Below are 13,337 nucleotides of genomic sequence, written 5' to 3' on the forward strand. Positions count from 1 at the left end.
AGCAGAATGAGGGAAATGAGCAAGATCATAGAGCTGGAGAAATCCTGGGAAAGTCCAGGAAAAGCTCTCCTTGGGTTGGTCCTAGTCACTCTTGCTAGAGGCAGGGTACAGAGGACACATGTGAACAAGTCAAAGCCCTTGCAACAGTGGGAGGCTGCCCTTTGAGTTCAGGCCTGCTCTCCGCTGGTTATGTCCATTAAGCCCCTGTAACATGTCTTACTGAGGCTTACGTTCTAGTGATGAGCGGGGGAGACATTCATTTATGTGTCCAGCAAGTGTTAATTGAGCATATTTCCTGTGCTCACTGCTCTAGGTCCTGGGGCTCCCATGGATGAGTTACATAGATACGATAAAAAAACAGACTGCCCTCATTCTAGAGGGGAAAAAAAAAAACCAAACGAAGGAAAATAGCAACAAATGAATATATGGTATTATTTCTGGTAGTGATCATTGCTGTGAAAGAAAATGGAGTAAGTGGCTAGAGATAGACATCAGTAAGCACAGAAGGGGTACTTGGGTCAGAGATGGCCTCGTTGAGAAAGTAACATTTGAATGGGGACCTGACTGGACTGAGGCAGGAAGCCATGTGAAGGTCGTGGGGAAAGCACCCCAGGTGGGGGAAAGCACGTGCAAAATGTTCCCGGTGTAGTGAAGATTACATAAGTTTGAACCCTTAGCAAGGAGACCAGTGTGGCCAGAGTATATAATCCAAGGAAGAGAACAGAAGATGAGCTTGGAGTCATGGTCAAGGTTATATCTTGCAGAGATTTGTAGGCCAGAGTAAGGAGTATAGCTTTTATTCTAGGAGTGATGGGAAGAGGTTGGAGGGTTTTGCCTAAGGAATATAGCAGGTGTCAATAGTTCTGTGTATTCCTGAAGAAAGGCAGGCATGATTTTTGTAACCTCTGTTACTTTTGAATTTATTTATTTATTTTTATTTATTTACTTTTTAAAGATCTTTATTTATTTATTCATGAGAGACACACACAGAGAGAGGCACAGACATAGGCAGAGGAAGAAGCAGGCCCAGGGTCTCCAGGATCACACCCTGGGCTGAAGGCAGGCACTAAACCGCTGAGCCACCCAGGCTGCCCACATTGAATTTAAATGCACCGAGTGGAGCATTTTGGAAAGAGCACAGCACTGTTTTTGGAATGTCCAAATTCTGGTTATGCTTTTGTCTTTTTATCCAAACTGATTTTAATAAGTGAAATAATTTACAAGGAAAAACATTGGTGTGATACACCGTACAGGTTTTCTAAGTGCTAATTTATTCCAACTTCATTTTACCTGCTGTTTCAAAGGCTGGCAGCTTGTATTCATTATCCAAACGAATAATTGAATATTGATATAATTGGCCTTGCCCAGCAGACAATAGACAATGCAGTACAATGAGCAAACGGTCAGGTTGGGATTGAATTGGGTGTTGTCTGAGGTCGATGTCTTCCAGAGCACCAGGCTGACACTCTATCTCACAGGTTTAAAAGTGAATTTGGCTTCACTCTAGGATGTTTGAACCATCTCTTCTGGGGTGTTTATCCCATCAATCTCTGAGAAAAGCCCATTCCAGCTCTTTGTAACTCTTCGGCTTTTGAATACTTTTTTTTTTTCCCCAATCCACCTAATTTTTTCAAGGTGATAAGAGATTTGGTCTCTGATTAATCAGGGCAATAAGGAAAAGCCATCTGAACTGTTTTAAGCAAAATGTATAGAAAGTATTAGGCAGGTCAAAGAAACTCCAGGTTGGATGGGGATCGGGGCCTAAATGTTGCACAGGTGGAACATTACCCAACTGCCTTCTGGAATGCCTTTAATTGCCATCTTACCTCTCACAGGCTCTGGCAGTGTGAAGGTTAAGTACTATTTTGAGGACTGTGGAAACTCACATCAACACTTTTTGCCATCTACCCCCTCCAGGAATGGATTCAAACGGTATCGGCTTCCTCACATTTTATATTGTGAATGAAAGTCTTGCCAAGGTGGCCATTAATGGGTGGGCCGAGGTCACACTCCTATATCCTAGGGGCAAGGGAGATCTAGAAAAATGGAGTCCTGGCTTCTACTTTGAGGAGAAGACATGTGTAATATGGGGAGTTCCTCAAATATAAGAAATATATCCAAAGTTTGTGGATTCCTGATTCCTTTCATCTGGAAAATGGGATGGATATTCCGTATTATAAATTTACTTGAAAAAATGTAGTTTGATTAATTGAGCAAAATTTGAGTGATTATAAAGATTTTAAAAGTGATCTCCTTTTAAGGATCAGGCTGGAAAGACAAATGAGAAACACTAGATGTAGTTAGTCTACAAATCCATGGGCTAGATGGAATCAACCGGAGAGTACGTGTGGAGAGAGAAGAGCAGTGCTCAGAGAGCAGACACCTAGGTTCCTCCAACTCTGTCACTAACCCAGGAAGAGAGTCATCATGCTTGCGAGAAAAAAACAGAGCATAAGAGACACTGTGAGAGGTCAACCACTCTCAGAGTGGTCCAGCTTGTCTATTTGGAAGCATGAACTCTCTAGATCCTCTTTCCTGTGCTTGCTGTGTGGTGGTCCCAGCATTAGCATCTTAGTGGAACAATGGCGGTGAGCTGGGTGTTACAGTGTTAACTCTGATCATCGCAGGTGTTATGATTTCATTAGTTGGGTAACTAGTTAGTTGTGTTAGTTGGTAAACTTCCATGTTTTGGCATATGGCAGGGTTTTATTTATTTTGGAAGAACTGTGCTGTGCAAGATCTTTGTCCTGTCATTGGTTGGCCCAGAAGCAGGAGGCTGGGAGACAGAAGTATCACAGGTTAAGCTTGACCCTTAGCCTGGGAGTAATGTAGGCTAATCCTAGTCTTCTTATGATAGTGCCTCAAATTTCTTGGCAGTGCTCTTCTCCTTCCTCATCTTTTCCTGTGTCCACAGGCCCTCCTGTGCAGTCTTTACTTGGGGTCCTTCACGAGGATGTTTATAAAAGACTTACTACATCCTGGGTACCTTAAGAATATTTATTGTTTCATTTAATGGGGAATTATTATAGCAATCCTATGATATGCATTTTCTTTAGTTCTTACTATCCCCAGTTTACAGATGAGAAAACTGAGACTCAGATCATGCAGCAGGTAAATGGCAGAATGGAGAACCAGGTACAGACCCGTTTGACTCCAAAGTCCATGCTCATCTTGCTTTATTGCACTAATGACATACCTACTGTATTAAGTGCAGACATGTAACAAAACTGTTAGTGCTTGCTGGTGAGGAGTAAGTAGGTTTTCCTAGGAAAAATGCAGGTGGGGCTGATAAGACAAACAAAACAATTGCTGGATCTCCCTTTTTTCAAAAAAAATTTATTTACTTATTTATTTTTAGAGAGACAGTGAGTATGAACAGGGGGAGGGGCAGAGAGAGAAAATCTTTTATGCAGACTCCCCACTGAGTGAGGAGCCTGACATGGGCCTCCTTCCCACAACCCATGAGATCATGACCTGAAAGAAAACCAAGAGTCAGATGCTTAACCGGCTGAGCCACCCAGACAACCCAGTTGGATTTCTTTAGTAGGAACATCTTTGCAAAAACAGTGAGTGGGAATGAAGACAGATGAAAGCTCCAGTTGTGATTGTCTTCACACACCAACCAAGTTGGCTGCATTCATGTCGGAGGAAAGAGGTAAATAGTATATATTGTCATCCCTGTCACCAATTCAAACACTTGTGATTGAATTTTTAATTTTCTGGGTGATTGTTAATGCACTGTGAAGTCACAGTGTTCATGTCTCAAGCAGTGTTGGTAGTGGGTGGTTGAAGGGGGCAAGGCATTTGGATCAATGGAAACCTAAGGTCTTCAGGCAAAACTACTGCCCAAGCCAATCATCTTGCATTTACAATGTCTATCTCATCTTCCTCCTTTTTCTCCTGTTGAAGTGTGACCTTGGCCTCCGTCTCTGAACCCAGCCAGCCTCTGAGCAGATGCAGTTTTACGGCTTTGGTTGAGAACTCCAGATACAAAAGCTTACACAAGTTTTACCAATGAGCTGTGATAACTACTAAAGAAAGCTCTTGCTGGAGGAGCCACAAAGCCAGCAACAAATCTCCAGGCCATGTAATCACAAGGGGTTTATGCAAACCTCTTAAAGGAGGTTTACACAAATACACATCCAATTTCTTCTGTAGAAAGGGTTGTTCCTTTCCAACAAGTCAGTATTTAACAGAGCTTGGCAAAGCATGAGCCTGTCAGCTGGAAGAAGATGAGGTTTTAAAACTTGACCTATTCTTTAAAGGAGAAAATAACCCTTAAGCTGCATTAACATGGCCTACCACAAGCAGCTGGGATGGGGATTCTGTTATCAAGGTGTCCTCTGGGCTGGCGTTTCCTTTCCAGGCTGCGGCAGCCTCTGCTTGCCTGCACCTGCCTTGTTATCTGCCTCCTGCAGACGAGACTTGCCTTTGTGTTTGCCAGTCTCTGAGTGTGTATCTGTGAGCAAGGCTTGGCTTTCTGGGCTTTAATTTTGAATGAGATGGAAAACACACTCAGCACAGCCTCCGCCTCCTGTGCCTATGTCGCGGGGCAAAGTTCACACTCATGTTCCTAGCTCACAAGGAAGAGTGGACTGTACTGGGCATAGACATGAAGGGATTGTGCTATAACGTACCATTTTTCAGTACTGAAATATGGCCTTTTGGAGTAGTATCATACTAGTTTATTAATTCTTTTAAAGATTTTATTTATTTATTCATGAAAGGCACACGAGAGAGAGAGAGAGAGAGAGGGAGAGAGAGAGGCAGAGACACAGGCAGAAGGAGAAGCAGGCTCCATGCAGGGAGCCTGACATGGAACTCCATCCCGGGTCTCCAGGATCATGCCCTGGGCCAAAGGCAGGCGCTGAACCACCGGGCCACCGGGGCTGCCCCCGTTTATTAATATTTTTACAAATCTGAATATGAATCCTTTGTGCCTTGAAATCAAGATCAAAGGCTCAACTTTTTCAAGGCATGTGGAAAGACACATTGCCAGACAGTCTTCCAGCCTGGCCAGGTCTGCATGGCTCTCATCCCCAGGAAGCCCCCAGGTCGTGTATCACAACGCTTCTATTGCAGGAATGATTTTTCTGTGCTTTCCCAAATGGATGGAATGTGAACAGAAAGTGATGCGAGCAGCCCCCTGCTCACCGGGATCGCCATCTGTAGATGGTAACGTTAAAAGGAAACAGAGGTGAACCCAAAATGGCTTATTTGAAACCATTACTTTACTCTCTACTTTCTTATTTGAAACCATTACTATACTCTCAGCAAAAACCTCGTTGCCCCCTCCGCTAAATGTTTAAAAAAGATCTCCGAAGTTATCAAACAAGAGATGGGGTTACTTGAGTGGCATCACATGAACATATTTGAAATTATTTTATAACCCCATCTTTTCATTATTCTCTTCTTCCTCTCTCTTGTTACCCTCCTTCTGCCCTCTTTTCTGTCTTGCATCCTCACTTCATCCTTTTCCCTTCTGGGTCCTAGTTGTCCCCCAGAAGAAAGTAACTAGACCCTCCTAGCAGAGGACAGCTGGAGGGGTTGGTGGAGGACCAGGGAGGAGAGACGGGGAAGGGGGACAGGGCAGCTGGTTGCTGGCTTTCACTCCAGAGGGCTTCTCCATGAGGATCCCAGCAGAGCCCTGGGGCACCCCAGTTCTGGTCATCAGCACTGGGTGCATGGACAGGGACAGCGTCTCTGGTTCCACGGACTGGTTGTCACCAGTCAGATGGATTTGTGGGAGTGGTGGGGAGTCATGAGGGCACAAGTAGGGGGACAGAGCACACATATTGCTAAAAGGGCCATTCTGTGTCATTTTTGTGACGGGCATGTACCTTTCCCAGTGGCTCTATCCAAGGTGGAACTCAGTGGCTCCTGCTGCACTTGTAAATTTTTAAACCACTGAAAGTTTTGAAACCACTAAAAAGTTTTGAAACCACTGAAAAGTTTTAATCAGGAAAAGTTGATGTTCTAGAGCCCTCTATATGAGGGATAGGACACCTGCCATTTCAAGTTCCATTCCTACACGTAAGCTCCCTTGGTTGTAAGGATGCCCAGTGAAGGCAATAAAAACCCTTCGTGGTGTTGTTCATTCTCAGCTTGTGGAAGACTGACCTGTTTCCATGAAGGAAGAAAACCATGATGTCAACACCATATCTGTATAGATATTCAATAAATATTGGATGATCGCTCATTTTCCATGGAAATGTGTTCTATCTATATTTTTAAATTTTGCTATAAATCCTAGTAATCCCATGGCCCAGTCTCAGGAGTGTGTGAGGTACTTGAAATTTATCTGGTGATGATTCTATGTTAGAGCTCATTAAGTATCAGAACTGAAGGGACCCGTGACACCACCTTGCACAGAGGAGGAGAAATACTTGCCAACGACCTCTAGAGAGTTTTTGGTAGAGAAAGGAACGATTGCTTGATTTATTGGGCAAAACTTCCCATATAACATTTGCATAAAGCAAAAGAGTATGACGAGTCTTGGGTATTGCCACAACCCTGAGAGCTAGTTCAAGGAGCTCTCTGACCCCAGCTTGCTCTTAATTATTCCCCATTACTGCTTCAGATATATCCTTCCTCAACCTGCTTCCCTTACTGTTGTCGCTGTTGGTTGGAAACCCTCTTAGGAGCTTCCCAGGCATAATCTGAAACCAGGCCCCCCTGGGAGGAAGGCAGGGCGATATAGAACCAAGAGGCACATCACTCCAGGTTGGTGGGTGGCAGTTTTAATAAGCAAAGGGAACTTACATGTGAGGTTTGCCTTTGGCAGGAGCAAGACGAACCAATCCCTGCACCTGCCCACCCACCAAATCTTCAACGTTTATAAAGAGGTCTTAACTGGATCCAGTCATGTATGTCAGGCAGGTGTTCTCAGCACCACATTACTGTCTCAAGGCCATGTCCTTGCACCAGTTTCTGGGAGCAGGAAAGGGAAGCTGAACCTGTATTCCAAGGACAGGGGAGGTGGGAAGGAGCCTCCAAATGCGCCAGGCCAGCTCATGGGTCAGACGGTGGTCACATTTTTTTGAGGATGTTCCTAAACAGTCATCTCCCTGGTCTTATGGGGAGAGATAAGAAGGTCTCTCTACTTCAGATGCTTGGGCCCAGACATGGCTACACGTTCTTCTCCTTTGTCCTTAGCATGGCTGAAGAACGCTGGGGATGGGGGTTTAAATGAGATTTTACTAAAGGGACGGAATAGGAGGGATGGGGGACAGGCTTGCCTCTTTCCTGGTTGATCCACATCATCAGGAGTCAGGTTTACCTACAGGTCCCTGCAGGGTAATCCCCACCTCGTGATAACCTGGTGGGACAAATTCAAGCTGGGAACAGATTTACAGGAGCTGTTTGGGGTGGGTTGGGTGAGCTGCCTTTTTGTTTTGTTTTTGTTTTTTAACCAAAGACAATCAGCTTCTTCCTCTTCCCCCTCTATCTTGGGTTTATTTCCTGCAGCTTTCTCTCCCTTTACACAAGAGGGCGCTGGAGCCCATGGTACTGCGCACTCGGCTGGGAGACTAGGATCCAAGAAAAGGCAGAAAAGCGGCTTGGGTGTGTTCCAGGTAATGGCACCAGCCCTGCCAGCTCAAGGTTTCAGGTACTCAGCGTGTACCCCTGATGCAGAGACTCGAAGGGAGCATATAAACCGCAGCTGGTGTCCAGGAGCGTGGGATCCTGGGCTCACCTGGGATAGAGCCACTGGCCAGCTAGCTTGCAGGGTGTGGAGCAGGGGGCTCCCTGTGGGAAGTGGCTCTGTGAGAACCCAAGGAGAGACTCAGGGCCTGTTTGTCCGGAGAAAAAGAGATTAGGGTGATGGGACCAGGCCCTGCATTTTTGAAGGGCTTTGCCTAGAAGAGAGACTAGGCTTATTTCATGAGGCTCCGGCAGCAGAACTGGGACCTATGATGGATATAGATCAAGAAGGAGATTTCAGTTGAACACAGGAAGAACTTTGTGGGTGTGGGGGGCAGCATGGTCCAGGCAGTACGCGTGGGCTGTGGAGGAAGCCCTGAGCTCACCCGGCCTGCCGTTACTAGCTCTGTGACTCGGACAAACTACTCAGCCTCAGTCCTCTCCTCTATAAAATGGGGATAATGATGTCTACCTTGTAGGCTTGTGGAGAGTGAAGATTTTGAGGAAAGACCTCAGCATAGTGCCTAGCATCCATCTATCTATCTGTCTGTCTTTCTTCTTTTTTTAAAACTCATTTTTTTTAGGGAAAAAAGATCATAGCAGCTAACCTTGAATGCTTATTCTGTGGAAGACACTGAGCCATCTCCCACTCATGATCTCTGAGCCCTCAAGCAACTCGATGAGGCAAGCGCCCCTACCCTTATTTTACAGAAGAGACAAGCGGGGTCTGGAGAGGATAAGAGATTGGCCCACGGTCTCCAGCCCGTGAAGCTGCGAGGCTGGAATGCTAAGCCAGGTCTGTCTCCGGAGCCGCTCTCCTGCCAGGACACCATGCTGCCTGCCTGTGTCAATGTGGGGTCTTCACCCAGAGGGCCCCTGGGCCTGGCGAGCTGTTGGCGGGCTTATCTATCACACACAATGACGCAGGGGCACATATGTTGTTCTGGCAAGGGCGAGGCGCATTTTCCAATGTCGGTCGAAGCAGTGGATGAATAATACACGGAGTGGGATCAGCAGAAGGGGCAAGAGGAGGCCAGAACCGCATCAATTCCCCTGCCCCCAACAGGGGCAGCAGAAGGTGCAGCTGGCGGGCCCCGGAGTGGAGCCGCCAGCCCAATCATCTTGCCGCTGCGTCTTGCCCAGCTTTCCTTCTCCATTCTTTCTCGTTTTCTGACACTTGTGATTATTACCAATCCTGGTGGCGCTGACGCCCGGGAGTGCAATGGTTACCATGGCATGCTTAATAGTGAGAGCAGATGTTTGGCAGGCTGGCTGCACGCATGCTAAACACACAAGGCGAGAGTCGGTGGAGGGCGTAATTGATTTGCTGGCTGCAGCGCGAAGCCAGGCCGTGGCCGCGCCGGCCTAGGGCGCCATATACTGTCACATGGCACATGGCCTCATCAGGAGCTGACCCCTCGCCCGCCCCTCTGGCCTCTCGTGGTCTCCCTTCCCACCTGCTCTTGTCTGCCCTGTGCAACACCTGCAGCCCCACGAATGAGCTCTGGCCTGTCTCCTGCCTGGGTCTTCAAACAAACTGTTGCCTCTATCCAGGACCCCATCCTTCTTCATGCAGGCAATGCCCACGGCCCCCCCCCAGTCCTCAGCCTAGACATCACTTCCTAGCATGCCTCCGTGAAGTCCCAGGCGCAGGATGGCCCTGTTCCTCTCCTCTCCTAGGGCTTCCTGCTGTGCTGTAACTGCTCATTTGTTTACCTTCCCAATAGAAGGCGAGTTTCTGGAGTGCAGAAACCATATTTACAGGATTGATTTTGACTGTAATTCATATAAAAATTACATGAGATAAAAACTTCCATCCTTTAGCACTCAGTATCACATTTCTTGCAAAACACATCGCAACTGGCCATGACAGCAGGTGCCCAGGGCTTCCCTCCAAACAGGGTTATTATTATCTGCACACCAAGTACACTTTCCCACCTCTGAGCCTCTGCTGGCAGCATTGGCTCCATCCAAAAACCCGGGGTCCTTTTCACCTTCACCTGTACCTTAGTCACATCCTGTCCCTCAATCAAGATAGTTGTCAACTCTTTAATATTCTCTGATATGCCCTCCCCCCAGCAAATGTGATCATTTCTCCACCATAGAACCCTTCCCTAACACCTCCACTTCTACCACACTAACCCCACAACATACTGGGTACATCTCTTTCAGTGTCCTCAGCTTTCCAGGATTCAGCCAAAGGCAATGGAGAGCCCGCTCTGGCTTCACATCCCCAGTTTCTCCAAGCCAAAGAGTGTCCCTGTGGGTTGAGTGCACTTTTTTTTTCTTGTCTCTGTGCGCTCAGGGCCACCTGGTGCTTGAAAGGAAATGGTGGAGCCTGCCATTTACTTGTTATGTATAACTTTGGACATGTTGAGTGACCTCCCAGCTTCATTTCCCCCTTTGTTAAAATGGATATAATCACACCTGTTTCACTACCTGGATAGTCATGTGGATTAAATGAGTTGCTGAAGAGGGGCACCTGGGTGGTTCAGTGGTTGAGCGTCTGCCTTTGGCTCAGCTTGTTGTCCTGGGGTCCTGGGTTGAGTCTCGTATCAGGCTCCCTCTAGGGAGCCTGCTTCTCCCTCTGCCTCTCCCTATGTCTCTGCCTTTCTCTGTGGGTCTCTTATGAATAAATAAATAAAATCTTCTAAAAAAAAAGGAGTTACTGAAGAGAAAATATGTAACTCAGTTAATGGAACACCATAAGAACTCATTAAATGGCGGGGGGGGGGCATCTGAGTGGCCTGGTTGGTTAAGCGTCTGATTCTTGATTTCAGCTCAGGTCATGATCTCAGGGTAGTAAGATGGAGCCCTGTATTGGGCTCCATGCTCAGCATGGAGCCTGCTTAAGATTCTCTCTCTTGCCTTCTGCCCCTCCCTGCTGCTGCTTGTGTGCATGCTCTCTTTATCTTTCTCAAAAAAATAACTCATTAAATGGTTGCTATTGTAAACTCACTATTTACATATTTGCCTAATTCCACCAAGGGGAGTGCCCTTCTTGAGGTCAGGTACCATAATACCTCGGTACACCCTGCAGCATGAGCCAAGTCATGGCTGGGTAAATGGAAGAAACTTGCCCACCCCGCTGAGCTCTACTTTCCTTGTCTGTAAATTGGGGTTATGAGATTGTTAAGAGCATTAGATATCTGAGTCCCTTTTAAACTGAGAGGATCAAAAGCAATTTGAGTCAACTTTAAAGAGCTTGCATGAGTGGAAATGCATGGAGCAAAGGCATATTGAATTTCTGCTTCACTTTGAAGATGCTAGGGCTGTGGCTAGTTTGTAGTTGATTACTGCCCTGGTGATGCAAGTAGTTTGCATTCACCTCGCCCAACCAGTTCTGAACCAGGTAAGGAAGAGGCAGAGAAAGAGGTGTGTGTGTTTGTATTTATGTGTATATTCATATGTGTGTATTCATGTGTTTTGAAGAAGGACATGGAAGATAGAGAGGTTTTCTGGGGACAGAACCACTGAGAATTTGCCTGGAGGAAAAAAAGAGGCACTTCAGTTTTTACATGATTTTCCAATAACCACAACCAAGAGTAAAGAGACTACCAGCTTTATGATAGTGACTCATATATCAAATTACTAAAGAAGACCAAGAAAGCCTTTCCAAGTGGTTTGATGTGGGGTACTGACAAAAGTGAACATTTGTGAAGGTCACTGAGCTGACCCCTGGCTGGGTGGTAGGATTGTATCATTTTTGCTATACCAAAGTGTTCATAGCCTTCCCCCTCCCATTTTAATAAAAATTCTGTGATTTTTAAAAAAACTGCTTTAAAAGAAATACAGCCATGACTCATATTTCTCAAATTATGAAGTGCATTTTTTATGTCATGTTTTCAACAGTTGGCATTTCCACCTGTTTTGGAAAGTTACGAGGGATACCTAATCCTTCCCCGGCTAACCCAGAGCTCTCTTGGTTCTGTGCGTATATGCACGAACCTCAGATGCTTCCGAGCACAGTAGGGCTAGAGTTAGCTTGTTCTGACTGCCTCACGTCAGTGCACCATGTGAGAGCTGCGGATGAAGTCTCTGGATTATTGCCTCTCTGTACTTTAAGGACTTCTCTGGCTCCCACCATGGGATGATAGGCCCACACAATTCTGAGGTCTGGAGAGCTGGATTCTGAATCCGAGTTTGTCAGATGTGGTGCACCAGATTTGTTACATAAGAATGTATTTCCTCCATCCTGAGCCTTAGCTTCTCATCTGCAGAACACCAGGCAGTCATCTGGTTTTTCTTCATTAGTCTGTTGATACGATGAATTGCATTGATTGGTGTTTGATTATCAGACCAGCCTTGCATTCCCAAGGGAGACCTCATTTGGCATCACACTTTTCATGTGTTCTTGGACTTCATTTGCTAATAATTTGTTCAGGATTTGAGTCTATGTTCATGAAGGATACTGGTGTCTTAGATTTCTTTGCTTGTAATGTCTTAGGTTTGGGTATCCGAGTAATCTAAAATAATGAATTGGATAGTGTTCCCTCCTCTTCTATATTCTGGATGAGTTTGTATAGAAGTGGTATTATTTCTTCCTTAAATGTTTGGCAGAATTTTTCAGTAGACTCCATCACTTTGAAGCTTTTTCCTATTCTAAACAGCTACAGGATAAGTGAGGGTGCTTGCTGGGGGAGGTTTGGAAGGGTGGCCCACCTCAGGTCCTTTAGAAGATACCTATGAATAGAAGAATAAGGAAACCACTTTTCTCCAAACCATGCATAGAAGGCTCCTCTTCTCCAATCACTTCTGGTGCTATCTCACCAACTTGTAGGCCACAATCTTCCCAGAATTATTTTGAGTCTTTGGGAGACAGTATGGTGTGGTGGAAAAAGCTCAGATCCTTGGCTCTAGCATGTACCAGTCACATGATGTCAGGCCCACATTCCTGAACCTCTCAGAGCCTCAGTTCCTGCGTCTGTAACTGGGCACAGCAAATTTTAGCTGACCAGGCTATTGTGAAGATTGAAGGAGATAATACTTGAAAATGTCTGGCATAGTAGATTTTCAGTGAGTGTTAGCCTCCTTCCTGAGGAAATCGGAACACCTTGTCCCATTTTATTCAGGCCACAGGACCCATCTGGATAAAAAGCCTGTTTAGTCACCTCTGAATGTGAGAGAGAGGTTTGGGTTTTTTTGTTTTCTATTTTTTTTTTTGTTTTGTTTTTGTTTTTTTGAGGAGAGTCAGAAATGCAAAGAAAGACTTTAATTTTTTTTTTTTTTTTGCCATCTGTTCAACAAGACGAATGAGTTTACCTTGAAAATAGTCACATTACAAAGTGATGGCTGGATGGGAACAATTTGTTATAATGCTCCAATTCCACTGCTTCTTTCCCAGTGGGGAGAATGCCCTCTTCAGTTACTGAGGCTCCAGAGCGTTGCTTCCTAATGGGAACTGGAGAACAGACAGCTATTCAAATTCTAACTAGAGCCTAGAAGGATGGTTCCTTTTGATTGAAAGAGAAAAAAAAAAAAAAAAAGTCATGAGTCAGCTGCTTAGGAAAATGCCTCACTGATGATATTAGTACATAGAAGCAATTTCATCAGTCAGGGAAGCGCATTTTCAAGAGGTAAGATTGGCAGGGCAGAAAGGAAAGAATATTAATGAAGCTGTCAGGAGGGACGATAGTGCTGTGTCGGTTCTGAGCAGCAGAGGGAGCTTTGCTTCCTAATCCCGAAACACGTAT

Source organism: Canis lupus, chromosome 3 (assembly GCF_048164855.1).
Source record: "Canis lupus baileyi chromosome 3, mCanLup2.hap1, whole genome shotgun sequence".
In the NCBI taxonomy this organism is placed as follows: Eukaryota; Metazoa; Chordata; class Mammalia; order Carnivora; family Canidae; genus Canis; species Canis lupus.